The sequence below is a fragment of the Anomaloglossus baeobatrachus genome, unplaced genomic scaffold (assembly GCF_048569485.1).
Source record: "Anomaloglossus baeobatrachus isolate aAnoBae1 unplaced genomic scaffold, aAnoBae1.hap1 Scaffold_2681, whole genome shotgun sequence".
Classification (NCBI taxonomy): Eukaryota; Metazoa; Chordata; class Amphibia; order Anura; family Aromobatidae; genus Anomaloglossus; species Anomaloglossus baeobatrachus.
Window position 1 is genome coordinate 148331 of NW_027442198.1, and position 25741 is coordinate 174071.

Consider the following 25741-nt stretch of genomic DNA (forward strand, 5'->3'; position numbering starts at 1 on the left):
AGGGCTTTCTACGGGTAAGGATGGCAAAGGGTGGCAGTGACGGAAAGTCAGGCAACCTGTCCTGTCCGTCTTTTTGTATCGTGAATTGGAAAGACTGCAAGGGGGAGGGGAGTTGCTTGCGCCCTAAAGGAGGAGTTATTCAGATTCATTGCAGTGGGCGGCGGCTGCAAAACGCACCATTCTTCTTGTTTTTGCTCTGCAAAGCAGCCTTTTCAAGGGTTGGCTTGGGTGACAAAATGTCTTGTGTAGGCGTGGGTTTGTCTCCCTCTCGCTCTCTCTCCCTAAGATGTGTCCGGCATAGGCCAGGGTGCCACTCGAGGCCCAAACCAATTCTGGTTATCGCTTCTCGGCCTTTTGGCTAAGATCAAGTGTAGTATCTGTTCTTATCAGTTTAATATCTGATACGTCCCCTATCTGGGGACCATATATTAAATGGATTTTTAGAACAGGGAGATGGAAAAAGAGCTTGCTCTGTCCACTCCACGCATTGACCTGGTATTGCAGTACCTCCAGGAACGGTGCACCCCTTCTTAACCCAGTTTCCAAAAGCAGAACTCAATTCACCTGATTCATATTAGCCCGATTTAATGAATTGGAAGAAAGCATACGTCTTCATATGCACCTCAATTTGGCCCATTCACTTTTCACACTTCCTCCTTTTGTTTTTTATCTTTCACACTTTTGACTTTCTTTATTCATCCAAATAGCAAACTCATCACCACTCAACCTGACCAACTCGGCTATGTCCCCGTGCTGCAGTTCTCTGTCTTATCTAGATCATTTGCAATTGAATGGAATAGATCCCTTTTGGACAAAGTGGATTCACCTGCTGCTGCAGTGACCACAGGTGTGATAAGATCTAGAATTGGCATCTGGTGCGATCTCTCCGCTTCCACTCCAAAGAAAGTTACCTGTTTATTCCTATCATGCATTGGTTTTTGGGGTTTTCTTTGAGTAATGATGATCTCTTTAGTAGTCTGTTGGCGCCCTCTCCTGGAGGAATAGTTTGCTTGCTCTTGGACATTCTAAAAGAGAGGTCATGATAGACATTGAGCTTCTGAGCTCAATTGGGGACAGTCATGGGTGATGAATGTTTGCAACCTACTGCGAAGCCTCATACCGCAATATAAGGAACGTCAAATACTAAGAAAGGGCGGCCTATGAAAGAATTACTACTTTCAATAAGTACACTTAAACGGCTAATTGGGAATAGAAAAACTGTAAAAAGCCCTCTGAGAAAGCCCCCCTCTAACCTTTGATAGTAAGCTTTTCTGTAGTCTGCCTGTTGATGTATTTTCCGTTTGAACTGTGCACAACATGAAGAGACGGAACACTGGCGGCTTGTCACAATGCCCCCCGATGACATCACAATAGCGCTGCTGCCTAGAAAACAAGCTGCGCAGAAGAAGTTGTTCTTTGGGTGGGAGGGTGGGCTAGTGGAAGGAGGGGGCAATCTCTTTTTTTCCCGGGTGGTAGGGGGATGACAGGAGAAGGGAAGCGGGTGGTGAGAAAGGTACAGAGGGCAGGGTTTGGGGGCTGGGAAGGAAAGGGAAAAGATTAGGGTTTGGGGATGATGAAAGGGCTTTCTACGGGTAAGGATGGCAAAGGGTGGCAGTGACGGAAAGTCAGGCAACCTGTCCTGTCCGTCTTTTTGTATCGTGAATTGGAAAGACTGCAAGGGGGAGGGGAGTTGCTTGCGCCCTAAAGGAGGAGTTATTCAGATTCATTGCAGTGGGCGGCGGCTGCAAAACGCACCATTCTTCTTGTTTTTGCTCTGCAAAGCAGCCTTTTCAAGGGTTGGCTTGGGTGACAAAATGTCTTGTGTAGGCGTGGGTTTGTCTCCCTCTCGCTCTCTCTCCCTAAGATGTGTCCGGCATAGGCCAGGGTGCCACTCGAGGCCCAAACCAATTCTGGTTATCGCTTCTCGGCCTTTTGGCTAAGATCAAGTGTAGTATCTGTTCTTATCAGTTTAATATCTGATACGTCCCCTATCTGGGGACCATATATTAAATGGATTTTTAGAACAGGGAGATGGAAAAAGAGCTTGCTCTGTCCACTCCACGCATTGACCTGGTATTGCAGTACCTCCAGGAACGGTGCACCCCTTCTTAACCCAGTTTCCAAAAGCAGAACTCAATTCACCTGATTCATATTAGCCCGATTTAATGAATTGGAAGAAAGCATACGTCTTCATATGCACCTCAATTTGGCCCATTCACTTTTCACACTTCCTCCTTTTGTTTTTTATCTTTCACACTTTTGACTTTCTTTATTCATCCAAATAGCAAACTCATCACCACTCAACCTGACCAACTCGGCTATGTCCCCGTGCTGCAGTTCTCTGTCTTATCTAGATCATTTGCAATTGAATGGAATAGATCCCTTTTGGACAAAGTGGATTCACCTGCTGCTGCAGTGACCACAGGTGTGATAAGATCTAGAATTGGCATCTGGTGCGATCTCTCCGCTTCCACTCCAAAGAAAGTTACCTGTTTATTCCTATCATGCATTGGTTTTTGGGGTTTTCTTTGAGTAATGATGATCTCTTTAGTAGTCTGTTGGCGCCCTCTCCTGGAGGAATAGTTTGCTTGCTCTTGGACATTCTAAAAGAGAGGTCATGATAGACATTGAGCTTCTGAGCTCAATTGGGGACAGTCATGGGTGATGAATGTTTGCAACCTACTGCGAAGCCTCATACCGCAATATAAGGAACGTCAAATACTAAGAAAGGGCGGCCTATGAAAGAATTACTACTTTCAATAAGTACACTTAAACGGCTAATTGGGAATAGAAAAACTGTAAAAAGCCCTCTGAGAAAGCCCCCCTCTAACCTTTGATAGTAAGCTTTTCTGTAGTCTGCCTGTTGATGTATTTTCCGTTTGAACTGTGCACAACATGAAGAGACGGAACACTGGCGGCTTGTCACAATGCCCCCCGATGACATCACAATAGCGCTGCTGCCTAGAAAACAAGCTGCGCAGAAGAAGTTGTTCTTTGGGTGGGAGGGTGGGCTAGTGGAAGGAGGGGGCAATCTCTTTTTTTCCCGGGTGGTAGGGGGATGACAGGAGAAGGGAAGCGGGTGGTGAGAAAGGTACAGAGGGCAGGGTTTGGGGGCTGGGAAGGAAAGGGAAAAGATTAGGGTTTGGGGATGATGAAAGGGCTTTCTACGGGTAAGGATGGCAAAGGGTGGCAGTGACGGAAAGTCAGGCAACCTGTCCTGTCCGTCTTTTTGTATCGTGAATTGGAAAGACTGCAAGGGGGAGGGGAGTTGCTTGCGCCCTAAAGGAGGAGTTATTCAGATTCATTGCAGTGGGCGGCGGCTGCAAAACGCACCATTCTTCTTGTTTTTGCTCTGCAAAGCAGCCTTTTCAAGGGTTGGCTTGGGTGACAAAATGTCTTGTGTAGGCGTGGGTTTGTCTCCCTCTCGCTCTCTCTCCCTAAGATGTGTCCGGCATAGGCCAGGGTGCCACTCGAGGCCCAAACCAATTCTGGTTATCGCTTCTCGGCCTTTTGGCTAAGATCAAGTGTAGTATCTGTTCTTATCAGTTTAATATCTGATACGTCCCCTATCTGGGGACCATATATTAAATGGATTTTTAGAACAGGGAGATGGAAAAAGAGCTTGCTCTGTCCACTCCACGCATTGACCTGGTATTGCAGTACCTCCAGGAACGGTGCACCCCTTCTTAACCCAGTTTCCAAAAGCAGAACTCAATTCACCTGATTCATATTAGCCCGATTTAATGAATTGGAAGAAAGCATACGTCTTCATATGCACCTCAATTTGGCCCATTCACTTTTCACACTTCCTCCTTTTGTTTTTTATCTTTCACACTTTTGACTTTCTTTATTCATCCAAATAGCAAACTCATCACCACTCAACCTGACCAACTCGGCTATGTCCCCGTGCTGCAGTTCTCTGTCTTATCTAGATCATTTGCAATTGAATGGAATAGATCCCTTTTGGACAAAGTGGATTCACCTGCTGCTGCAGTGACCACAGGTGTGATAAGATCTAGAATTGGCATCTGGTGCGATCTCTCCGCTTCCACTCCAAAGAAAGTTACCTGTTTATTCCTATCATGCATTGGTTTTTGGGGTTTTCTTTGAGTAATGATGATCTCTTTAGTAGTCTGTTGGCGCCCTCTCCTGGAGGAATAGTTTGCTTGCTCTTGGACATTCTAAAAGAGAGGTCATGATAGACATTGAGCTTCTGAGCTCAATTGGGGACAGTCATGGGTGATGAATGTTTGCAACCTACTGCGAAGCCTCATACCGCAATATAAGGAACGTCAAATACTAAGAAAGGGCGGCCTATGAAAGAATTACTACTTTCAATAAGTACACTTAAACGGCTAATTGGGAATAGAAAAACTGTAAAAAGCCCTCTGAGAAAGCCCCCCTCTAACCTTTGATAGTAAGCTTTTCTGTAGTCTGCCTGTTGATGTATTTTCCGTTTGAACTGTGCACAACATGAAGAGACGGAACACTGGCGGCTTGTCACAATGCCCCCCGATGACATCACAATAGCGCTGCTGCCTAGAAAACAAGCTGCGCAGAAGAAGTTGTTCTTTGGGTGGGAGGGTGGGCTAGTGGAAGGAGGGGGCAATCTCTTTTTTTCCCGGGTGGTAGGGGGATGACAGGAGAAGGGAAGCGGGTGGTGAGAAAGGTACAGAGGGCAGGGTTTGGGGGCTGGGAAGGAAAGGGAAAAGATTAGGGTTTGGGGATGATGAAAGGGCTTTCTACGGGTAAGGATGGCAAAGGGTGGCAGTGACGGAAAGTCAGGCAACCTGTCCTGTCCGTCTTTTTGTATCGTGAATTGGAAAGACTGCAAGGGGGAGGGGAGTTGCTTGCGCCCTAAAGGAGGAGTTATTCAGATTCATTGCAGTGGGCGGCGGCTGCAAAACGCACCATTCTTCTTGTTTTTGCTCTGCAAAGCAGCCTTTTCAAGGGTTGGCTTGGGTGACAAAATGTCTTGTGTAGGCGTGGGTTTGTCTCCCTCTCGCTCTCTCTCCCTAAGATGTGTCCGGCATAGGCCAGGGTGCCACTCGAGGCCCAAACCAATTCTGGTTATCGCTTCTCGGCCTTTTGGCTAAGATCAAGTGTAGTATCTGTTCTTATCAGTTTAATATCTGATACGTCCCCTATCTGGGGACCATATATTAAATGGATTTTTAGAACAGGGAGATGGAAAAAGAGCTTGCTCTGTCCACTCCACGCATTGACCTGGTATTGCAGTACCTCCAGGAACGGTGCACCCCTTCTTAACCCAGTTTCCAAAAGCAGAACTCAATTCACCTGATTCATATTAGCCCGATTTAATGAATTGGAAGAAAGCATACGTCTTCATATGCACCTCAATTTGGCCCATTCACTTTTCACACTTCCTCCTTTTGTTTTTTATCTTTCACACTTTTGACTTTCTTTATTCATCCAAATAGCAAACTCATCACCACTCAACCTGACCAACTCGGCTATGTCCCCGTGCTGCAGTTCTCTGTCTTATCTAGATCATTTGCAATTGAATGGAATAGATCCCTTTTGGACAAAGTGGATTCACCTGCTGCTGCAGTGACCACAGGTGTGATAAGATCTAGAATTGGCATCTGGTGCGATCTCTCCGCTTCCACTCCAAAGAAAGTTACCTGTTTATTCCTATCATGCATTGGTTTTTGGGGTTTTCTTTGAGTAATGATGATCTCTTTAGTAGTCTGTTGGCGCCCTCTCCTGGAGGAATAGTTTGCTTGCTCTTGGACATTCTAAAAGAGAGGTCATGATAGACATTGAGCTTCTGAGCTCAATTGGGGACAGTCATGGGTGATGAATGTTTGCAACCTACTGCGAAGCCTCATACCGCAATATAAGGAACGTCAAATACTAAGAAAGGGCGGCCTATGAAGGAATTACTACTTTCAATAAGTACACTTAAACGGCTAATTGGGAATAGAAAAACTGTAAAAAGCCCTCTGAGAAAGCCCCCCTCTAACCTTTGATAGTAAGCTTTTCTGTAGTCTGCCTGTTGATGTATTTTCCGTTTGAACTGTGCACAACATGAAGAGACGGAACACTGGCGGCTTGTCACAATGCCCCCCGATGACATCACAATAGCGCTGCTGCCTAGAAAACAAGCTGCGCAGAAGAAGTTGTTCTTTGGGTGGGAGGGTGGGCTAGTGGAAGGAGGGGGCAATCTCTTTTTTTCCCGGGTGGTAGGGGGATGACAGGAGAAGGGAAGCGGGTGGTGAGAAAGGTACAGAGGGCAGGGTTTGGGGGCTGGGAAGGAAAGGGAAAAGATTAGGGTTTGGGGATGATGAAAGGGCTTTCTACGGGTAAGGATGGCAAAGGGTGGCAGTGACGGAAAGTCAGGCAACCTGTCCTGTCCGTCTTTTTGTATCGTGAATTGGAAAGACTGCAAGGGGGAGGGGAGTTGCTTGCGCCCTAAAGGAGGAGTTATTCAGATTCATTGCAGTGGGCGGCGGCTGCAAAACGCACCATTCTTCTTGTTTTTGCTCTGCAAAGCAGCCTTTTCAAGGGTTGGCTTGGGTGACAAAATGTCTTGTGTAGGCGTGGGTTTGTCTCCCTCTCGCTCTCTCTCCCTAAGATGTGTCCGGCATAGGCCAGGGTGCCACTCGAGGCCCAAACCAATTCTGGTTATCGCTTCTCGGCCTTTTGGCTAAGATCAAGTGTAGTATCTGTTCTTATCAGTTTAATATCTGATACGTCCCCTATCTGGGGACCATATATTAAATGGATTTTTAGAACAGGGAGATGGAAAAAGAGCTTGCTCTGTCCACTCCACGCATTGACCTGGTATTGCAGTACCTCCAGGAACGGTGCACCCCTTCTTAACCCAGTTTCCAAAAGCAGAACTCAATTCACCTGATTCATATTAGCCCGATTTAATGAATTGGAAGAAAGCATACGTCTTCATATGCACCTCAATTTGGCCCATTCACTTTTCACACTTCCTCCTTTTGTTTTTTATCTTTCACACTTTTGACTTTCTTTATTCATCCAAATAGCAAACTCATCACCACTCAACCTGACCAACTCGGCTATGTCCCCGTGCTGCAGTTCTCTGTCTTATCTAGATCATTTGCAATTGAATGGAATAGATCCCTTTTGGACAAAGTGGATTCACCTGCTGCTGCAGTGACCACAGGTGTGATAAGATCTAGAATTGGCATCTGGTGCGATCTCTCCGCTTCCACTCCAAAGAAAGTTACCTGTTTATTCCTATCATGCATTGGTTTTTGGGGTTTTCTTTGAGTAATGATGATCTCTTTAGTAGTCTGTTGGCGCCCTCTCCTGGAGGAATAGTTTGCTTGCTCTTGGACATTCTAAAAGAGAGGTCATGATAGACATTGAGCTTCTGAGCTCAATTGGGGACAGTCATGGGTGATGAATGTTTGCAACCTACTGCGAAGCCTCATACCGCAATATAAGGAACGTCAAATACTAAGAAAGGGCGGCCTATGAAAGAATTACTACTTTCAATAAGTACACTTAAACGGCTAATTGGGAATAGAAAAACTGTAAAAAGCCCTCTGAGAAAGCCCCCCTCTAACCTTTGATAGTAAGCTTTTCTGTAGTCTGCCTGTTGATGTATTTTCCGTTTGAACTGTGCACAACATGAAGAGACGGAACACTGGCGGCTTGTCACAATGCCCCCCGATGACATCACAATAGCGCTGCTGCCTAGAAAACAAGCTGCGCAGAAGAAGTTGTTCTTTGGGTGGGAGGGTGGGCTAGTGGAAGGAGGGGGCAATCTCTTTTTTTCCCGGGTGGTAGGGGGATGACAGGAGAAGGGAAGCGGGTGGTGAGAAAGGTACAGAGGGCAGGGTTTGGGGGCTGGGAAGGAAAGGGAAAAGATTAGGGTTTGGGGATGATGAAAGGGCTTTCTACGGGTAAGGATGGCAAAGGGTGGCAGTGACGGAAAGTCAGGCAACCTGTCCTGTCCGTCTTTTTGTATCGTGAATTGGAAAGACTGCAAGGGGGAGGGGAGTTGCTTGCGCCCTAAAGGAGGAGTTATTCAGATTCATTGCAGTGGGCGGCGGCTGCAAAACGCACCATTCTTCTTGTTTTTGCTCTGCAAAGCAGCCTTTTCAAGGGTTGGCTTGGGTGACAAAATGTCTTGTGTAGGCGTGGGTTTGTCTCCCTCTCGCTCTCTCTCCCTAAGATGTGTCCGGCATAGGCCAGGGTGCCACTCGAGGCCCAAACCAATTCTGGTTATCGCTTCTCGGCCTTTTGGCTAAGATCAAGTGTAGTATCTGTTCTTATCAGTTTAATATCTGATACGTCCCCTATCTGGGGACCATATATTAAATGGATTTTTAGAACAGGGAGATGGAAAAAGAGCTTGCTCTGTCCACTCCACGCATTGACCTGGTATTGCAGTACCTCCAGGAACGGTGCACCCCTTCTTAACCCAGTTTCCAAAAGCAGAACTCAATTCACCTGATTCATATTAGCCCGATTTAATGAATTGGAAGAAAGCATACGTCTTCATATGCACCTCAATTTGGCCCATTCACTTTTCACACTTCCTCCTTTTGTTTTTTATCTTTCACACTTTTGACTTTCTTTATTCATCCAAATAGCAAACTCATCACCACTCAACCTGACCAACTCGGCTATGTCCCCGTGCTGCAGTTCTCTGTCTTATCTAGATCATTTGCAATTGAATGGAATAGATCCCTTTTGGACAAAGTGGATTCACCTGCTGCTGCAGTGACCACAGGTGTGATAAGATCTAGAATTGGCATCTGGTGCGATCTCTCCGCTTCCACTCCAAAGAAAGTTACCTGTTTATTCCTATCATGCATTGGTTTTTGGGGTTTTCTTTGAGTAATGATGATCTCTTTAGTAGTCTGTTGGCGCCCTCTCCTGGAGGAATAGTTTGCTTGCTCTTGGACATTCTAAAAGAGAGGTCATGATAGACATTGAGCTTCTGAGCTCAATTGGGGACAGTCATGGGTGATGAATGTTTGCAACCTACTGCGAAGCCTCATACCGCAATATAAGGAACGTCAAATACTAAGAAAGGGCGGCCTATGAAAGAATTACTACTTTCAATAAGTACACTTAAACGGCTAATTGGGAATAGAAAAACTGTAAAAAGCCCTCTGAGAAAGCCCCCCTCTAACCTTTGATAGTAAGCTTTTCTGTAGTCTGCCTGTTGATGTATTTTCCGTTTGAACTGTGCACAACATGAAGAGACGGAACACTGGCGGCTTGTCACAATGCCCCCCGATGACATCACAATAGCGCTGCTGCCTAGAAAACAAGCTGCGCAGAAGAAGTTGTTCTTTGGGTGGGAGGGTGGGCTAGTGGAAGGAGGGGGCAATCTCTTTTTTTCCCGGGTGGTAGGGGGATGACAGGAGAAGGGAAGCGGGTGGTGAGAAAGGTACAGAGGGCAGGGTTTGGGGGCTGGGAAGGAAAGGGAAAAGATTAGGGTTTGGGGATGATGAAAGGGCTTTCTACGGGTAAGGATGGCAAAGGGTGGCAGTGACGGAAAGTCAGGCAACCTGTCCTGTCCGTCTTTTTGTATCGTGAATTGGAAAGACTGCAAGGGGGAGGGGAGTTGCTTGCGCCCTAAAGGAGGAGTTATTCAGATTCATTGCAGTGGGCGGCGGCTGCAAAACGCACCATTCTTCTTGTTTTTGCTCTGCAAAGCAGCCTTTTCAAGGGTTGGCTTGGGTGACAAAATGTCTTGTGTAGGCGTGGGTTTGTCTCCCTCTCGCTCTCTCTCCCTAAGATGTGTCCGGCATAGGCCAGGGTGCCACTCGAGGCCCAAACCAATTCTGGTTATCGCTTCTCGGCCTTTTGGCTAAGATCAAGTGTAGTATCTGTTCTTATCAGTTTAATATCTGATACGTCCCCTATCTGGGGACCATATATTAAATGGATTTTTAGAACAGGGAGATGGAAAAAGAGCTTGCTCTGTCCACTCCACGCATTGACCTGGTATTGCAGTACCTCCAGGAACGGTGCACCCCTTCTTAACCCAGTTTCCAAAAGCAGAACTCAATTCACCTGATTCATATTAGCCCGATTTAATGAATTGGAAGAAAGCATACGTCTTCATATGCACCTCAATTTGGCCCATTCACTTTTCACACTTCCTCCTTTTGTTTTTTATCTTTCACACTTTTGACTTTCTTTATTCATCCAAATAGCAAACTCATCACCACTCAACCTGACCAACTCGGCTATGTCCCCGTGCTGCAGTTCTCTGTCTTATCTAGATCATTTGCAATTGAATGGAATAGATCCCTTTTGGACAAAGTGGATTCACCTGCTGCTGCAGTGACCACAGGTGTGATAAGATCTAGAATTGGCATCTGGTGCGATCTCTCCGCTTCCACTCCAAAGAAAGTTACCTGTTTATTCCTATCATGCATTGGTTTTTGGGGTTTTCTTTGAGTAATGATGATCTCTTTAGTAGTCTGTTGGCGCCCTCTCCTGGAGGAATAGTTTGCTTGCTCTTGGACATTCTAAAAGAGAGGTCATGATAGACATTGAGCTTCTGAGCTCAATTGGGGACAGTCATGGGTGATGAATGTTTGCAACCTACTGCGAAGCCTCATACCGCAATATAAGGAACGTCAAATACTAAGAAAGGGCGGCCTATGAAAGAATTACTACTTTCAATAAGTACACTTAAACGGCTAATTGGGAATAGAAAAACTGTAAAAAGCCCTCTGAGAAAGCCCCCCTCTAACCTTTGATAGTAAGCTTTTCTGTAGTCTGCCTGTTGATGTATTTTCCGTTTGAACTGTGCACAACATGAAGAGACGGAACACTGGCGGCTTGTCACAATGCCCCCCGATGACATCACAATAGCGCTGCTGCCTAGAAAACAAGCTGCGCAGAAGAAGTTGTTCTTTGGGTGGGAGGGTGGGCTAGTGGAAGGAGGGGGCAATCTCTTTTTTTCCCGGGTGGTAGGGGGATGACAGGAGAAGGGAAGCGGGTGGTGAGAAAGGTACAGAGGGCAGGGTTTGGGGGCTGGGAAGGAAAGGGAAAAGATTAGGGTTTGGGGATGATGAAAGGGCTTTCTACGGGTAAGGATGGCAAAGGGTGGCAGTGACGGAAAGTCAGGCAACCTGTCCTGTCCGTCTTTTTGTATCGTGAATTGGAAAGACTGCAAGGGGGAGGGGAGTTGCTTGCGCCCTAAAGGAGGAGTTATTCAGATTCATTGCAGTGGGCGGCGGCTGCAAAACGCACCATTCTTCTTGTTTTTGCTCTGCAAAGCAGCCTTTTCAAGGGTTGGCTTGGGTGACAAAATGTCTTGTGTAGGCGTGGGTTTGTCTCCCTCTCGCTCTCTCTCCCTAAGATGTGTCCGGCATAGGCCAGGGTGCCACTCGAGGCCCAAACCAATTCTGGTTATCGCTTCTCGGCCTTTTGGCTAAGATCAAGTGTAGTATCTGTTCTTATCAGTTTAATATCTGATACGTCCCCTATCTGGGGACCATATATTAAATGGATTTTTAGAACAGGGAGATGGAAAAAGAGCTTGCTCTGTCCACTCCACGCATTGACCTGGTATTGCAGTACCTCCAGGAACGGTGCACCCCTTCTTAACCCAGTTTCCAAAAGCAGAACTCAATTCACCTGATTCATATTAGCCCGATTTAATGAATTGGAAGAAAGCATACGTCTTCATATGCACCTCAATTTGGCCCATTCACTTTTCACACTTCCTCCTTTTGTTTTTTATCTTTCACACTTTTGACTTTCTTTATTCATCCAAATAGCAAACTCATCACCACTCAACCTGACCAACTCGGCTATGTCCCCGTGCTGCAGTTCTCTGTCTTATCTAGATCATTTGCAATTGAATGGAATAGATCCCTTTTGGACAAAGTGGATTCACCTGCTGCTGCAGTGACCACAGGTGTGATAAGATCTAGAATTGGCATCTGGTGCGATCTCTCCGCTTCCACTCCAAAGAAAGTTACCTGTTTATTCCTATCATGCATTGGTTTTTGGGGTTTTCTTTGAGTAATGATGATCTCTTTAGTAGTCTGTTGGCGCCCTCTCCTGGAGGAATAGTTTGCTTGCTCTTGGACATTCTAAAAGAGAGGTCATGATAGACATTGAGCTTCTGAGCTCAATTGGGGACAGTCATGGGTGATGAATGTTTGCAACCTACTGCGAAGCCTCATACCGCAATATAAGGAACGTCAAATACTAAGAAAGGGCGGCCTATGAAAGAATTACTACTTTCAATAAGTACACTTAAACGGCTAATTGGGAATAGAAAAACTGTAAAAAGCCCTCTGAGAAAGCCCCCCTCTAACCTTTGATAGTAAGCTTTTCTGTAGTCTGCCTGTTGATGTATTTTCCGTTTGAACTGTGCACAACATGAAGAGACGGAACACTGGCGGCTTGTCACAATGCCCCCCGATGACATCACAATAGCGCTGCTGCCTAGAAAACAAGCTGCGCAGAAGAAGTTGTTCTTTGGGTGGGAGGGTGGGCTAGTGGAAGGAGGGGGCAATCTCTTTTTTTCCCGGGTGGTAGGGGGATGACAGGAGAAGGGAAGCGGGTGGTGAGAAAGGTACAGAGGGCAGGGTTTGGGGGCTGGGAAGGAAAGGGAAAAGATTAGGGTTTGGGGATGATGAAAGGGCTTTCTACGGGTAAGGATGGCAAAGGGTGGCAGTGACGGAAAGTCAGGCAACCTGTCCTGTCCGTCTTTTTGTATCGTGAATTGGAAAGACTGCAAGGGGGAGGGGAGTTGCTTGCGCCCTAAAGGAGGAGTTATTCAGATTCATTGCAGTGGGCGGCGGCTGCAAAACGCACCATTCTTCTTGTTTTTGCTCTGCAAAGCAGCCTTTTCAAGGGTTGGCTTGGGTGACAAAATGTCTTGTGTAGGCGTGGGTTTGTCTCCCTCTCGCTCTCTCTCCCTAAGATGTGTCCGGCATAGGCCAGGGTGCCACTCGAGGCCCAAACCAATTCTGGTTATCGCTTCTCGGCCTTTTGGCTAAGATCAAGTGTAGTATCTGTTCTTATCAGTTTAATATCTGATACGTCCCCTATCTGGGGACCATATATTAAATGGATTTTTAGAACAGGGAGATGGAAAAAGAGCTTGCTCTGTCCACTCCACGCATTGACCTGGTATTGCAGTACCTCCAGGAACGGTGCACCCCTTCTTAACCCAGTTTCCAAAAGCAGAACTCAATTCACCTGATTCATATTAGCCCGATTTAATGAATTGGAAGAAAGCATACGTCTTCATATGCACCTCAATTTGGCCCATTCACTTTTCACACTTCCTCCTTTTGTTTTTTATCTTTCACACTTTTGACTTTCTTTATTCATCCAAATAGCAAACTCATCACCACTCAACCTGACCAACTCGGCTATGTCCCCGTGCTGCAGTTCTCTGTCTTATCTAGATCATTTGCAATTGAATGGAATAGATCCCTTTTGGACAAAGTGGATTCACCTGCTGCTGCAGTGACCACAGGTGTGATAAGATCTAGAATTGGCATCTGGTGCGATCTCTCCGCTTCCACTCCAAAGAAAGTTACCTGTTTATTCCTATCATGCATTGGTTTTTGGGGTTTTCTTTGAGTAATGATGATCTCTTTAGTAGTCTGTTGGCGCCCTCTCCTGGAGGAATAGTTTGCTTGCTCTTGGACATTCTAAAAGAGAGGTCATGATAGACATTGAGCTTCTGAGCTCAATTGGGGACAGTCATGGGTGATGAATGTTTGCAACCTACTGCGAAGCCTCATACCGCAATATAAGGAACGTCAAATACTAAGAAAGGGCGGCCTATGAAAGAATTACTACTTTCAATAAGTACACTTAAACGGTTAATTGGGAATAGAAAAACTGTAAAAAGCCCTCTGAGAAAGCCCCCCTCTAACCTTTGATAGTAAGCTTTTCTGTAGTCTGCCTGTTGATGTATTTTCCGTTTGAACTGTGCACAACATGAAGAGACGGAACACTGGCGGCTTGTCACAATGCCCCCCGATGACATCACAATAGCGCTGCTGCCTAGAAAACAAGCTGCGCAGAAGAAGTTGTTCTTTGGGTGGGAGGGTGGGCTAGTGGAAGGAGGGGGCAATCTCTTTTTTTCCCGGGTGGTAGGGGGATGACAGGAGAAGGGAAGCGGGTGGTGAGAAAGGTACAGAGGGCAGGGTTTGGGGGCTGGGAAGGAAAGGGAAAAGATTAGGGTTTGGGGATGATGAAAGGGCTTTCTACGGGTAAGGATGGCAAAGGGTGGCAGTGACGGAAAGTCAGGCAACCTGTCCTGTCCGTCTTTTTGTATCGTGAATTGGAAAGACTGCAAGGGGGAGGGGAGTTGCTTGCGCCCTAAAGGAGGAGTTATTCAGATTCATTGCAGTGGGCGGCGGCTGCAAAACGCACCATTCTTCTTGTTTTTGCTCTGCAAAGCAGCCTTTTCAAGGGTTGGCTTGGGTGACAAAATGTCTTGTGTAGGCGTGGGTTTGTCTCCCTCTCGCTCTCTCTCCCTAAGATGTGTCCGGCATAGGCCAGGGTGCCACTCGAGGCCCAAACCAATTCTGGTTATCGCTTCTCGGCCTTTTGGCTAAGATCAAGTGTAGTATCTGTTCTTATCAGTTTAATATCTGATACGTCCCCTATCTGGGGACCATATATTAAATGGATTTTTAGAACAGGGAGATGGAAAAAGAGCTTGCTCTGTCCACTCCACGCATTGACCTGGTATTGCAGTACCTCCAGGAACGGTGCACCCCTTCTTAACCCAGTTTCCAAAAGCAGAACTCAATTCACCTGATTCATATTAGCCCGATTTAATGAATTGGAAGAAAGCATACGTCTTCATATGCACCTCAATTTGGCCCATTCACTTTTCACACTTCCTCCTTTTGTTTTTTATCTTTCACACTTTTGACTTTCTTTATTCATCCAAATAGCAAACTCATCACCACTCAACCTGACCAACTCGGCTATGTCCCCGTGCTGCAGTTCTCTGTCTTATCTAGATCATTTGCAATTGAATGGAATAGATCCCTTTTGGACAAAGTGGATTCACCTGCTGCTGCAGTGACCACAGGTGTGATAAGATCTAGAATTGGCATCTGGTGCGATCTCTCCGCTTCCACTCCAAAGAAAGTTACCTGTTTATTCCTATCATGCATTGGTTTTTGGGGTTTTCTTTGAGTAATGATGATCTCTTTAGTAGTCTGTTGGCGCCCTCTCCTGGAGGAATAGTTTGCTTGCTCTTGGACATTCTAAAAGAGAGGTCATGATAGACATTGAGCTTCTGAGCTCAATTGGGGACAGTCATGGGTGATGAATGTTTGCAACCTACTGCGAAGCCTCATACCGCAATATAAGGAACGTCAAATACTAAGAAAGGGCGGCCTATGAAAGAATTACTACTTTCAATAAGTACACTTAAACGGCTAATTGGGAATAGAAAAACTGTAAAAAGCCCTCTGAGAAAGCCCCCCTCTAACCTTTGATAGTAAGCTTTTCTGTAGTCTGCCTGTTGATGTATTTTCCGTTTGAACTGTGCACAACATGAAGAGACGGAACACTGGCGGCTTGTCACAATGCCCCCCGATGACATCACAATAGCGCTGCTGCCTAGAAAACAAGCTGCGCAGAAGAAGTTGTTCTTTGGGTGGGAGGGTGGGCTAGTGGAAGGAGGGGGCAATCTCTTTTTTTCCCGGGTGGTAGGGGGATGACAGGAGAAGGGAAGCGGGTGGTGAGAAAGGTACAGAGGGCAGGGTTTGGGGGCTGGGAAGGAAAGGGAAAAGATTAGGGTTTGGGGATGATGAAAGGGCTTTCTACGGGTAAGGATGGCAAAGGGTGGCAGTGACGGAAAGTCAGGCAACCTGTCCTGTCCGTCTTTTTGTATCGTGAATTGGAAAGACTGCAAGGGGGAGGGGAGTTGCTTGCGCCCTAAAGGAGGAGTTATTCAGATTCATTGCAGTGGGCGGCGGCTGCAAAACGCACCATTCTTCTTGTTTTTGCTCTGCAAAGCAGCCTTTTCAAGGGTTGGCTTGGGTGACAAAATGTCTTGTGTAGGCGTGGGTTTGTCTCCCTCTCGCTCTCTCTCCCTAAGATGTGTCCGGCATAGGCCAGGGTGCCACTCGAGGCCCAAACCAATTCTGGTTATCGCTTCTCGGCCTTTTGGCTAAGATCAAGTGTAGTATCTGTTCTTATCAGTTTAATATCTGATACGTCCCCTATCTGGGGACCATATATTAAATGGATTTTTAGAACAGGGAGATGGAAAAAGAGCTTGCTCTGTCCACTCCACGCATTGACCTGGTATTGCAGTACCTCCAGGAACGGTGCACCCCTTCTTAACCCAGTTTCCAAAAGCAGAACTCAATTCACCTGATTCATATTAGCCCGATTTAATGAATTGGAAGAAAGCATACGTCTTCATATGCACCTCAATTTGGCCCATTCACTTTTCACACTTCCTCCTTTTGTTTTTTATCTTTCACACTTTTGACTTTCTTTATTCATCCAAATAGCAAACTCATCACCACTCAACCTGACCAACTCGGCTATGTCCCCGTGCTGCAGTTCTCTGTCTTATCTAGATCATTTGCAATTGAATGGAATAGATCCCTTTTGGACAAAGTGGATTCACCTGCTGCTGCAGTGACCACAGGTGTGATAAGATCTAGAATTGGCATCTGGTGCGATCTCTCCGCTTCCACTCCAAAGAAAGTTACCTGTTTATTCCTATCATGCATTGGTTTTTGGGGTTTTCTTTGAGTAATGATGATCTCTTTAGTAGTCTGTTGGCGCCCTCTCCTGGAGGAATAGTTTGCTTGCTCTTGGACATTCTAAAAGAGAGGTCATGATAGACATTGAGCTTCTGAGCTCAATTGGGGACAGTCATGGGTGATGAATGTTTGCAACCTACTGCGAAGCCTCATACCGCAATATAAGGAACGTCAAATACTAAGAAAGGGCGGCCTATGAAAGAATTACTACTTTCAATAAGTACACTTAAACGGCTAATTGGGAATAGAAAAACTGTAAAAAGCCCTCTGAGAAAGCCCCCCTCTAACCTTTGATAGTAAGCTTTTCTGTAGTCTGCCTGTTGATGTATTTTCCGTTTGAACTGTGCACAACATGAAGAGACGGAACACTGGCGGCTTGTCACAATGCCCCCCGATGACATCACAATAGCGCTGCTGCCTAGAAAACAAGCTGCGCAGAAGAAGTTGTTCTTTGGGTGGGAGGGTGGGCTAGTGGAAGGAGGGGGCAATCTCTTTTTTTCCCGGGTGGTAGGGGGATGACAGGAGAAGGGAAGCGGGTGGTGAGAAAGGTACAGAGGGCAGGGTTTGGGGGCTGGGAAGGAAAGGGAAAAGATTAGGGTTTGGGGATGATGAAAGGGCTTTCTACGGGTAAGGATGGCAAAGGGTGGCAGTGACGGAAAGTCAGGCAACCTGTCCTGTCCGTCTTTTTGTATCGTGAATTGGAAAGACTGCAAGGGGGAGGGGAGTTGCTTGCGCCCTAAAGGAGGAGTTATTCAGATTCATTGCAGTGGGCGGCGGCTGCAAAACGCACCATTCTTCTTGTTTTTGCTCTGCAAAGCAGCCTTTTCAAGGGTTGGCTTGGGTGACAAAATGTCTTGTGTAGGCGTGGGTTTGTCTCCCTCTCGCTCTCTCTCCCTAAGATGTGTCCGGCATAGGCCAGGGTGCCACTCGAGGCCCAAACCAATTCTGGTTATCGCTTCTCGGCCTTCTGGCTAAGATCAAGTGTAGTATCTGTTCTTATCAGTTTAATATCTGATACGTCCCCTATCTGGGGACCATATATTAAATGGATTTTTAGAACAGGGAGATGGAAAAAGAGCTTGCTCTGTCCACTCCACGCATTGACCTGGTATTGCAGTACCTCCAGGAACGGTGCACCCCTTCTTAACCCAGTTTCCAAAAGCAGAACTCAATTCACCTGATTCATATTAGCCCGATTTAATGAATTGGAAGAAAGCATACGTCTTCATATGCACCTCAATTTGGCCCATTCACTTTTCACACTTCCTCCTTTTGTTTTTTATCTTTCACACTTTTGACTTTCTTTATTCATCCAAATAGCAAACTCATCACCACTCAACCTGACCAACTCGGCTATGTCCCCGTGCTGCAGTTCTCTGTCTTATCTAGATCATTTGCAATTGAATGGAATAGATCCCTTTTGGACAAAGTGGATTCACCTGCTGCTGCAGTGACCACAGGTGTGATAAGATCTAGAATTGGCATCTGGTGCGATCTCTCCGCTTCCACTCCAAAGAAAGTTACCTGTTTATTCCTATCATGCATTGGTTTTTGGGGTTTTCTTTGAGTAATGATGATCTCTTTAGTAGTCTGTTGGCGCCCTCTCCTGGAGGAATAGTTTGCTTGCTCTTGGACATTCTAAAAGAGAGGTCATGATAGACATTGAGCTTCTGAGCTCAATTGGGGACAGTCATGGGTGATGAATGTTTGCAACCTACTGCGAAGCCTCATACCGCAATATAAGGAACGTCAAATACTAAGAAAGGGCGGCCTATGAAAGAATTACTACTTTCAATAAGTACACTTAAACGGCTAATTGGGAATAGAAAAACTGTAAAAAGCCCTCTGAGAAAGCCCCCCTCTAACCTTTGATAGTAAGCTTTTCTGTAGTCTGCCTGTTGATGTATTTTCCGTTTGAACTGTGCACAACATGAAGAGACGGAACACTGGCGGCTTGTCACAATGCCCCCCGATGACATCACAATAGCGCTGCTGCCTAGAAAACAAGCTGCGCAGAAGAAGTTGTTCTTTGGGTGGGAGGGTGGGCTAGTGGAAGGAGGGGGCAATCTCTTTTTTTCCCGGGTGGTAGGGGGATGACAGGAGAAGGGAAGCGGGTGGTGAGAAAGGTACAGAGGGCAGGGTTTGGGGGCTGGGAAGGAAAGGGAAAAGATTAGGGTTTGGGGATGATGAAAGGGCTTTCTACGGGTAAGGATGGCAAAGGGTGGCAGTGACGGAAAGTCAGGCAACCTGTCCTGTCCGTCTTTTTGTATCGTGAATTGGAAAGACTGCAAGGGGGAGGGGAGTTGCTTGCGCCCTAAAGGAGGAGTTATTCAGATTCATTGCAGTGGGCGGCGGCTGCAAAACGCACCATTCTTCTTGTTTTTGCTCTGCAAAGCAGCCTTTTCAAGGGTTGGCTTGGGTGACAAAATGTCTTGTGTAGGCGTGGGTTTGTCTCCCTCTCGCTCTCTCTCCCTAAGATGTGTCCGGCATAGGCCAGGGTGCCACTCGAGGCCCAAACCAATTCTGGTTATCGCTTCTCGGCCTTTTGGCTAAGATCAAGTGTAGTATCTGTTCTTATCAGTTTAATATCTGATACGTCCCCTATCTGGGGACCATATATTAAATGGATTTTTAGAACAGGGAGATGGAAAAAGAGCTTGCTCTGTCCACTCCACGCATTGACCTGGTATTGCAGTACCTCCAGGAACGGTGCACCCCTTCTTAACCCAGTTTCCAAAAGCAGAACTCAATTCACCTGATTCATATTAGCCCGATTTAATGAATTGGAAGAAAGCATACGTCTTCATATGCACCTCAATTTGGCCCATTCACTTTTCACACTTCCTCCTTTTGTTTTTTATCTTTCACACTTTTGACTTTCTTTATTCATCCAAATAGCAAACTCATCACCACTCAACCTGACCAACTCGGCTATGTCCCCGTGCTGCAGTTCTCTGTCTTATCTAGATCATTTGCAATTGAATGGAATAGATCCCTTTTGGACAAAGTGGATTCACCTGCTGCTGCAGTGACCACAGGTGTGATAAGATCTAGAATTGGCATCTGGTGCGATCTCTCCGCTTCCACTCCAAAGAAAGTTACCTGTTTATTCCTATCATGCATTGGTTTTTGGGGTTTTCTTTGAGTAATGATGATCTCTTTAGTAGTCTGTTGGCGCCCTCTCCTGGAGGAATAGTTTGCTTGCTCTTGGACATTCTAAAAGAGAGGTCATGATAGACATTGAGCTTCTGAGCTCAATTGGGGACAGTCATGGGTGATGAATGTTTGCAACCTACTGCGAAGCCTCATACCGCAATATAAGGAACGTCAAATACTAAGAAAGGGCGGCCTATGAAAGAATTACTACTTTCAATAAGTACACTTAAACGGCTAATTGGGAATAGAAAAACTGTAAAAAGCCCTCTGAGAAAGCCCCCCTCTAACCTTTGATAGTAAGCTTTTCTGTAGTCTGCCTGTTGATGTATTTTCCGTTTGAACTGTGCACAACATGAAGAGACGGAACACTGGCGGCTTGTCACAATGCCCCCCGATGACATCACAATAGCGCTGCTGCCTAGAAAACAAGCTGCGCAGAAGAAGTTGTTCTTTGGGTGGGAGGGTGGGCTAGTGGAAGGAGGGGGCAATCTCTTTTTTTCCCGGGTGGTAGGGGGATGACAGGAGAAGGGAAGCGGGTGGTGAGAAAGGTACAGAGGGCAGGGTTTGGGGGCTGGGAAGGAAAGGGAAAAGATTAGGGTTTGGGGATGATGAAAGGGCTTTCTACGGGTAAGGATGGCAAAGGGTGGCAGTGACGGAAAGTCAGGCAACCTGTCCTGTCCGTCTTTTTGTATCGTGAATTGGAAAGACTGCAAGGGGGAGGGGAGTTGCTTGCGCCCTAAAGGAGGAGTTATTCAGATTCATTGCAGTGGGCGGCGGCTGCAAAACGCACCATTCTTCTTGTTTTTGCTCTGCAAAGCAGCCTTTTCAAGGGTTGGCTTGGGTGACAAAATGTCTTGTGTAGGCGTGGGTTTGTCTCCCTCTCGCTCTCTCTCCCTAAGATGTGTCCGGCATAGGCCAGGGTGCCACTCGAGGCCCAAACCAATTCTGGTTATCGCTTCTCGGCCTTTTGGCTAAGATCAAGTGTAGTATCTGTTCTTATCAGTTTAATATCTGATACGTCCCCTATCTGGGGACCATATATTAAATGGATTTTTAGAACAGGGAGATGGAAAAAGAGCTTGCTCTGTCCACTCCACGCATTGACCTGGTATTGCAGTACCTCCAGGAACGGTGCACCCCTTCTTAACCCAGTTTCCAAAAGCAGAACTCAATTCACCTGATTCATATTAGCCCGATTTAATGAATTGGAAGAAAGCATACGTCTTCATATGCACCTCAATTTGGCCCATTCACTTTTCACACTTCCTCCTTTTGTTTTTTATCTTTCACACTTTTGACTTTCTTTATTCATCCAAATAGCAAACTCATCACCACTCAACCTGACCAACTCGGCTATGTCCCCGTGCTGCAGTTCTCTGTCTTATCTAGATCATTTGCAATTGAATGGAATAGATCCCTTTTGGACAAAGTGGATTCACCTGCTGCTGCAGTGACCACAGGTGTGATAAGATCTAGAATTGGCATCTGGTGCGATCTCTCCGCTTCCACTCCAAAGAAAGTTACCTGTTTATTCCTATCATGCATTGGTTTTTGGGGTTTTCTTTGAGTAATGATGATCTCTTTAGTAGTCTGTTGGCGCCCTCTCCTGGAGGAATAGTTTGCTTGCTCTTGGACATTCTAAAAGAGAGGTCATGATAGACATTGAGCTTCTGAGCTCAATTGGGGACAGTCATGGGTGATGAATGTTTGCAACCTACTGCGAAGCCTCATACCGCAATATAAGGAACGTCAAATACTAAGAAAGGGCGGCCTATGAAAGAATTACTACTTTCAATAAGTACACTTAAACGGCTAATTGGGAATAGAAAAACTGTAAAAAGCCCTCTGAGAAAGCCCCCCTCTAACCTTTGATAGTAAGCTTTTCTGTAGTCTGCCTGTTGATGTATTTTCCGTTTGAACTGTGCACAACATGAAGAGACGGAACACTGGCGGCTTGTCACAATGCCCCCCGATGACATCACAATAGCGCTGCTGCCTAGAAAACAAGCTGCGCAGAAGAAGTTGTTCTTTGGGTGGGAGGGTGGGCTAGTGGAAGGAGGGGGCAATCTCTTTTTTTCCCGGGTGGTAGGGGGATGACAGGAGAAGGGAAGCGGGTGGTGAGAAAGGTACAGAGGGCAGGGTTTGGGGGCTGGGAAGGAAAGGGAAAAGATTAGGGTTTGGGGATGATGAAAGGGCTTTCTACGGGTAAGGATGGCAAAGGGTGGCAGTGACGGAAAGTCAGGCAACCTGTCCTGTCCGTCTTTTTGTATCGTGAATTGGAAAGACTGCAAGGGGGAGGGGAGTTGCTTGCGCCCTAAAGGAGGAGTTATTCAGATTCATTGCAGTGGGCGGCGGCTGCAAAACGCACCATTCTTCTTGTTTTTGCTCTGCAAAGCAGCCTTTTCAAGGGTTGGCTTGGGTGACAAAATGTCTTGTGTAGGCGTGGGTTTGTCTCCCTCTCGCTCTCTCTCCCTAAGATGTGTCCGGCATAGGCCAGGGTGCCACTCGAGGCCCAAACCAATTCTGGTTATCGCTTCTCGGCCTTTTGGCTAAGATCAAGTGTAGTATCTGTTCTTATCAGTTTAATATCTGATACGTCCCCTATCTGGGGACCATATATTAAATGGATTTTTAGAACAGGGAGATGGAAAAAGAGCTTGCTCTGTCCACTCCACGCATTGACCTGGTATTGCAGTACCTCCAGGAACGGTGCACCCCTTCTTAACCCAGTTTCCAAAAGCAGAACTCAATTCACCTGATTCATATTAGCCCGATTTAATGAATTGGAAGAAAGCATACGTCTTCATATGCACCTCAATTTGGCCCATTCACTTTTCACACTTCCTCCTTTTGTTTTTTATCTTTCACACTTTTGACTTTCTTTATTCATCCAAATAGCAAACTCATCACCACTCAACCTGACCAACTCGGCTATGTCCCCGTGCTGCAGTTCTCTGTCTTATCTAGATCATTTGCAATTGAATGGAATAGATCCCTTTTGGACAAAGTGGATTCACCTGCTGCTGCAGTGACCACAGGTGTGATAAGATCTAGAATTGGCATCTGGTGCGATCTCTCCGCTTCCACTCCAAAGAAAGTTACCTGTTTATTCCTATCATGCATTGGTTTTTGGGGTTTTCTTTGAGTAATGATGATCTCTTTAGTAGTCTGTTGGCGCCCTCTCCTGGAGGAATAGTTTGCTTGCTCTTGGACATTCTAAAAGAGAGGTCATGATAGACATTGAGCTTCTGAGCTCAATTGGGGACAGTCATGGGTGATGAATGTTTGCAACCTACTGCGAAGCCTCATACCGCAATATAAGGAACGTCAAATACTAAGAAAGGGCGGCCTATGAAAGAATTACTACTTTCAATAAGTACACTTAAACGGCTAATTGGGAATAGAAAAACTGTAAAAAGCCCTCTGAGAAAGCCCCCCTCTAACCTTTGATAGTAAGCTTTTCTGTAGTCTGCCTGTTGATGTATTTTCCGTTTGAACTGTGCACAACATGAAGAGACGGAACACTGGCGGCTTGTCACAATGCCCCCCGATGACATCACAATAGCGCTGCTGCCTAGAAAACAAGCTGCGCAGAAGAAGTTGTTCTTTGGGTGGGAGGGTGGGCTAGTGGAAGGAGGGGGCAATCTCTTTTTTTCCCGGGTGGTAGGGGGATGACAGGAGAAGGGAAGCGGGTGGTGAGAAAGGTACAGAGGGCAGGGTTTGGGGGCTGGGAAGGAAAGGGAAAAGATTAGGGTTTGGGGATGATGAAAGGGCTTTCTACGGGTAAGGATGGCAAAGGGTGGCAGTGACGGAAAGTCAGGCAACCTGTCCTGTCCGTCTTTTTGTATCGTGAATTGGAAAGACTGCAAGGGGGAGGGGAGTTGCTTGCGCCCTAAAGGAGGAGTTATTCAGATTCATTGCAGTGGGCGGCGGCTGCAAAACGCACCATTCTTCTTGTTTTTGCTCTGCAAAGCAGCCTTTTCAAGGGTTGGCTTGGGTGACAAAATGTCTTGTGTAGGCGTGGGTTTGTCTCCCTCTCGCTCTCTCTCCCTAAGATGTGTCCGGCATAGGCCAGGGTGCCACTCGAGGCCCAAACCAATTCTGGTTATCGCTTCTCGGCCTTTTGGCTAAGATCAAGTGTAGTATCTGTTCTTATCAGTTTAATATCTGATACGTCCCCTATCTGGGGACCATATATTAAATGGATTTTTAGAACAGGGAGATGGAAAAAGAGCTTGCTCTGTCCACTCCACGCATTGACCTGGTATTGCAGTACCTCCAGGAACGGTGCACCCCTTCTTAACCCAGTTTCCAAAAGCAGAACTCAATTCACCTGATTCATATTAGCCCGATTTAATGAATTGGAAGAAAGCATACGTCTTCATATGCACCTCAATTTGGCCCATTCACTTTTCACACTTCCTCCTTTTGTTTTTTATCTTTCACACTTTTGACTTTCTTTATTCATCCAAATAGCAAACTCATCACCACTCAACCTGACCAACTCGGCTATGTCCCCGTGCTGCAGTTCTCTGTCTTATCTAGATCATTTGCAATTGAATGGAATAGATCCCTTTTGGACAAAGTGGATTCACCTGCTGCTGCAGTGACCACAGGTGTGATAAGATCTAGAATTGGCATCTGGTGCGATCTCTCCGCTTCCACTCCAAAGAAAGTTACCTGTTTATTCCTATCATGCATTGGTTTTTGGGGTTTTCTTTGAGTAATGATGATCTCTTTAGTAGTCTGTTGGCGCCCTCTCCTGGAGGAATAGTTTGCTTGCTCTTGGACATTCTAAAAGAGAGGTCATGATAGACATTGAGCTTCTGAGCTCAATTGGGGACAGTCATGGGTGATGAATGTTTGCAACCTACTGCGAAGCCTCATACCGCAATATAAGGAACGTCAAATACTAAGAAAGGGCGGCCTATGAAAGAATTACTACTTTCAATAAGTACACTTAAACGGCTAATTGGGAATAGAAAAACTGTAAAAAGCCCTCTGAGAAAGCCCCCCTCTAACCTTTGATAGTAAGCTTTTCTGTAGTCTGCCTGTTGATGTATTTTCCGTTTGAACTGTGCACAACATGAAGAGACGGAACACTGGCGGCTTGTCACAATGCCCCCCGATGACATCACAATAGCGCTGCTGCCTAGAAAACAAGCTGCGCAGAAGAAGTTGTTCTTTGGGTGGGAGGGTGGGCTAGTGGAAGGAGGGGGCAATCTCTTTTTTTCCCGGGTGGTAGGGGGATGACAGGAGAAGGGAAGCGGGTGGTGAGAAAGGTACAGAGGGCAGGGTTTGGGGGCTGGGAAGGAAAGGGAAAAGATTAGGGTTTGGGGATGATGAAAGGGCTTTCTACGGGTAAGGATGGCAAAGGGTGGCAGTGACGGAAAGTCAGGCAACCTGTCCTGTCCGTCTTTTTGTATCGTGAATTGGAAAGACTGCAAGGGGGAGGGGAGTTGCTTGCGCCCTAAAGGAGGAGTTATTCAGATTCATTGCAGTGGGCGGCGGCTGCAAAACGCACCATTCTTCTTGTTTTTGCTCTGCAAAGCAGCCTTTTCAAGGGTTGGCTTGGGTGACAAAATGTCTTGTGTAGGCGTGGGTTTGTCTCCCTCTCGCTCTCTCTCCCTAAGATGTGTCCGGCATAGGCCAGGGTGCCACTCGAGGCCCAAACCAATTCTGGTTATCGCTTCTCGGCCTTTTGGCTAAGATCAAGTGTAGTATCTGTTCTTATCAGTTTAATATCTGATACGTCCCCTATCTGGGGACCATATATTAAATGGATTTTTAGAACAGGGAGATGGAAAAAGAGCTTGCTCTGTCCACTCCACGCATTGACC

The 25741-nt window shown here is 46.3% G+C and overlaps 16 non-coding genes and 1 pseudogene across 16 annotated transcripts; all 17 read left to right on the plus strand.

The window, feature by feature from the left end:
- The first annotated feature begins 338 nt into the window (after nt 1-338).
- Nucleotides 339-529, plus strand: LOC142264662 (U2 spliceosomal RNA). The gene has a single exon (XR_012731125.1). It is a non-coding gene; the product is annotated as a U2 spliceosomal RNA (small nuclear RNA).
- Nucleotides 530-1916: 1387 nt separating this feature from the next.
- Nucleotides 1917-2107, plus strand: LOC142264663 (U2 spliceosomal RNA). The gene has a single exon (XR_012731126.1). It is a non-coding gene; the product is annotated as a U2 spliceosomal RNA (small nuclear RNA).
- A 1387-nt stretch (nt 2108-3494) lies between these two features.
- Nucleotides 3495-3685, plus strand: LOC142264664 (U2 spliceosomal RNA). The gene has a single exon (XR_012731127.1). It is a non-coding gene; the product is annotated as a U2 spliceosomal RNA (small nuclear RNA).
- A 1387-nt stretch (nt 3686-5072) lies between these two features.
- Nucleotides 5073-5263, plus strand: LOC142264665 (U2 spliceosomal RNA). Its single transcript, XR_012731128.1, has one exon. It is a non-coding gene; the product is annotated as a U2 spliceosomal RNA (small nuclear RNA).
- A 1387-nt stretch (nt 5264-6650) lies between these two features.
- On the plus strand, nt 6651-6841 carry LOC142264666 (U2 spliceosomal RNA). Its single transcript, XR_012731129.1, has one exon. It is a non-coding gene; the product is annotated as a U2 spliceosomal RNA (small nuclear RNA).
- A 1387-nt stretch (nt 6842-8228) lies between these two features.
- On the plus strand, nt 8229-8419 carry LOC142264668 (U2 spliceosomal RNA). Its single transcript, XR_012731130.1, has one exon. It is a non-coding gene; the product is annotated as a U2 spliceosomal RNA (small nuclear RNA).
- A 1387-nt stretch (nt 8420-9806) lies between these two features.
- LOC142264670 (U2 spliceosomal RNA) lies at nt 9807-9997 on the plus strand. The gene has a single exon (XR_012731132.1). It is a non-coding gene; the product is annotated as a U2 spliceosomal RNA (small nuclear RNA).
- Nucleotides 9998-11384: 1387 nt separating this feature from the next.
- LOC142264671 (U2 spliceosomal RNA) lies at nt 11385-11575 on the plus strand. Its single transcript, XR_012731133.1, has one exon. It is a non-coding gene; the product is annotated as a U2 spliceosomal RNA (small nuclear RNA).
- A 1387-nt stretch (nt 11576-12962) lies between these two features.
- LOC142264672 (U2 spliceosomal RNA) lies at nt 12963-13153 on the plus strand. The gene has a single exon (XR_012731134.1). It is a non-coding gene; the product is annotated as a U2 spliceosomal RNA (small nuclear RNA).
- Nucleotides 13154-14540: 1387 nt separating this feature from the next.
- LOC142264673 (U2 spliceosomal RNA) lies at nt 14541-14731 on the plus strand. The gene has a single exon (XR_012731135.1). It is a non-coding gene; the product is annotated as a U2 spliceosomal RNA (small nuclear RNA).
- Nucleotides 14732-16118: 1387 nt separating this feature from the next.
- On the plus strand, nt 16119-16309 carry LOC142264674 (U2 spliceosomal RNA). The gene has a single exon (XR_012731136.1). It is a non-coding gene; the product is annotated as a U2 spliceosomal RNA (small nuclear RNA).
- Nucleotides 16310-17696: 1387 nt separating this feature from the next.
- LOC142264682 (U2 spliceosomal RNA) lies at nt 17697-17887 on the plus strand. Its single transcript, XR_012731143.1, has one exon. It is a non-coding gene; the product is annotated as a U2 spliceosomal RNA (small nuclear RNA).
- Nucleotides 17888-19274: 1387 nt separating this feature from the next.
- On the plus strand, nt 19275-19465 carry LOC142264675 (U2 spliceosomal RNA). Its single transcript, XR_012731137.1, has one exon. It is a non-coding gene; the product is annotated as a U2 spliceosomal RNA (small nuclear RNA).
- Nucleotides 19466-20852: 1387 nt separating this feature from the next.
- Nucleotides 20853-21043, plus strand: LOC142264676 (U2 spliceosomal RNA). Its single transcript, XR_012731138.1, has one exon. It is a non-coding gene; the product is annotated as a U2 spliceosomal RNA (small nuclear RNA).
- A 1387-nt stretch (nt 21044-22430) lies between these two features.
- Nucleotides 22431-22621, plus strand: LOC142264677 (U2 spliceosomal RNA). Its single transcript, XR_012731139.1, has one exon. It is a non-coding gene; the product is annotated as a U2 spliceosomal RNA (small nuclear RNA).
- A 1387-nt stretch (nt 22622-24008) lies between these two features.
- On the plus strand, nt 24009-24199 carry LOC142264679 (U2 spliceosomal RNA). The gene has a single exon (XR_012731140.1). It is a non-coding gene; the product is annotated as a U2 spliceosomal RNA (small nuclear RNA).
- Nucleotides 24200-25586: 1387 nt separating this feature from the next.
- Nucleotides 25587-25741, plus strand: LOC142264685 (U2 spliceosomal RNA; annotated as a pseudogene; the record flags this gene model as incomplete).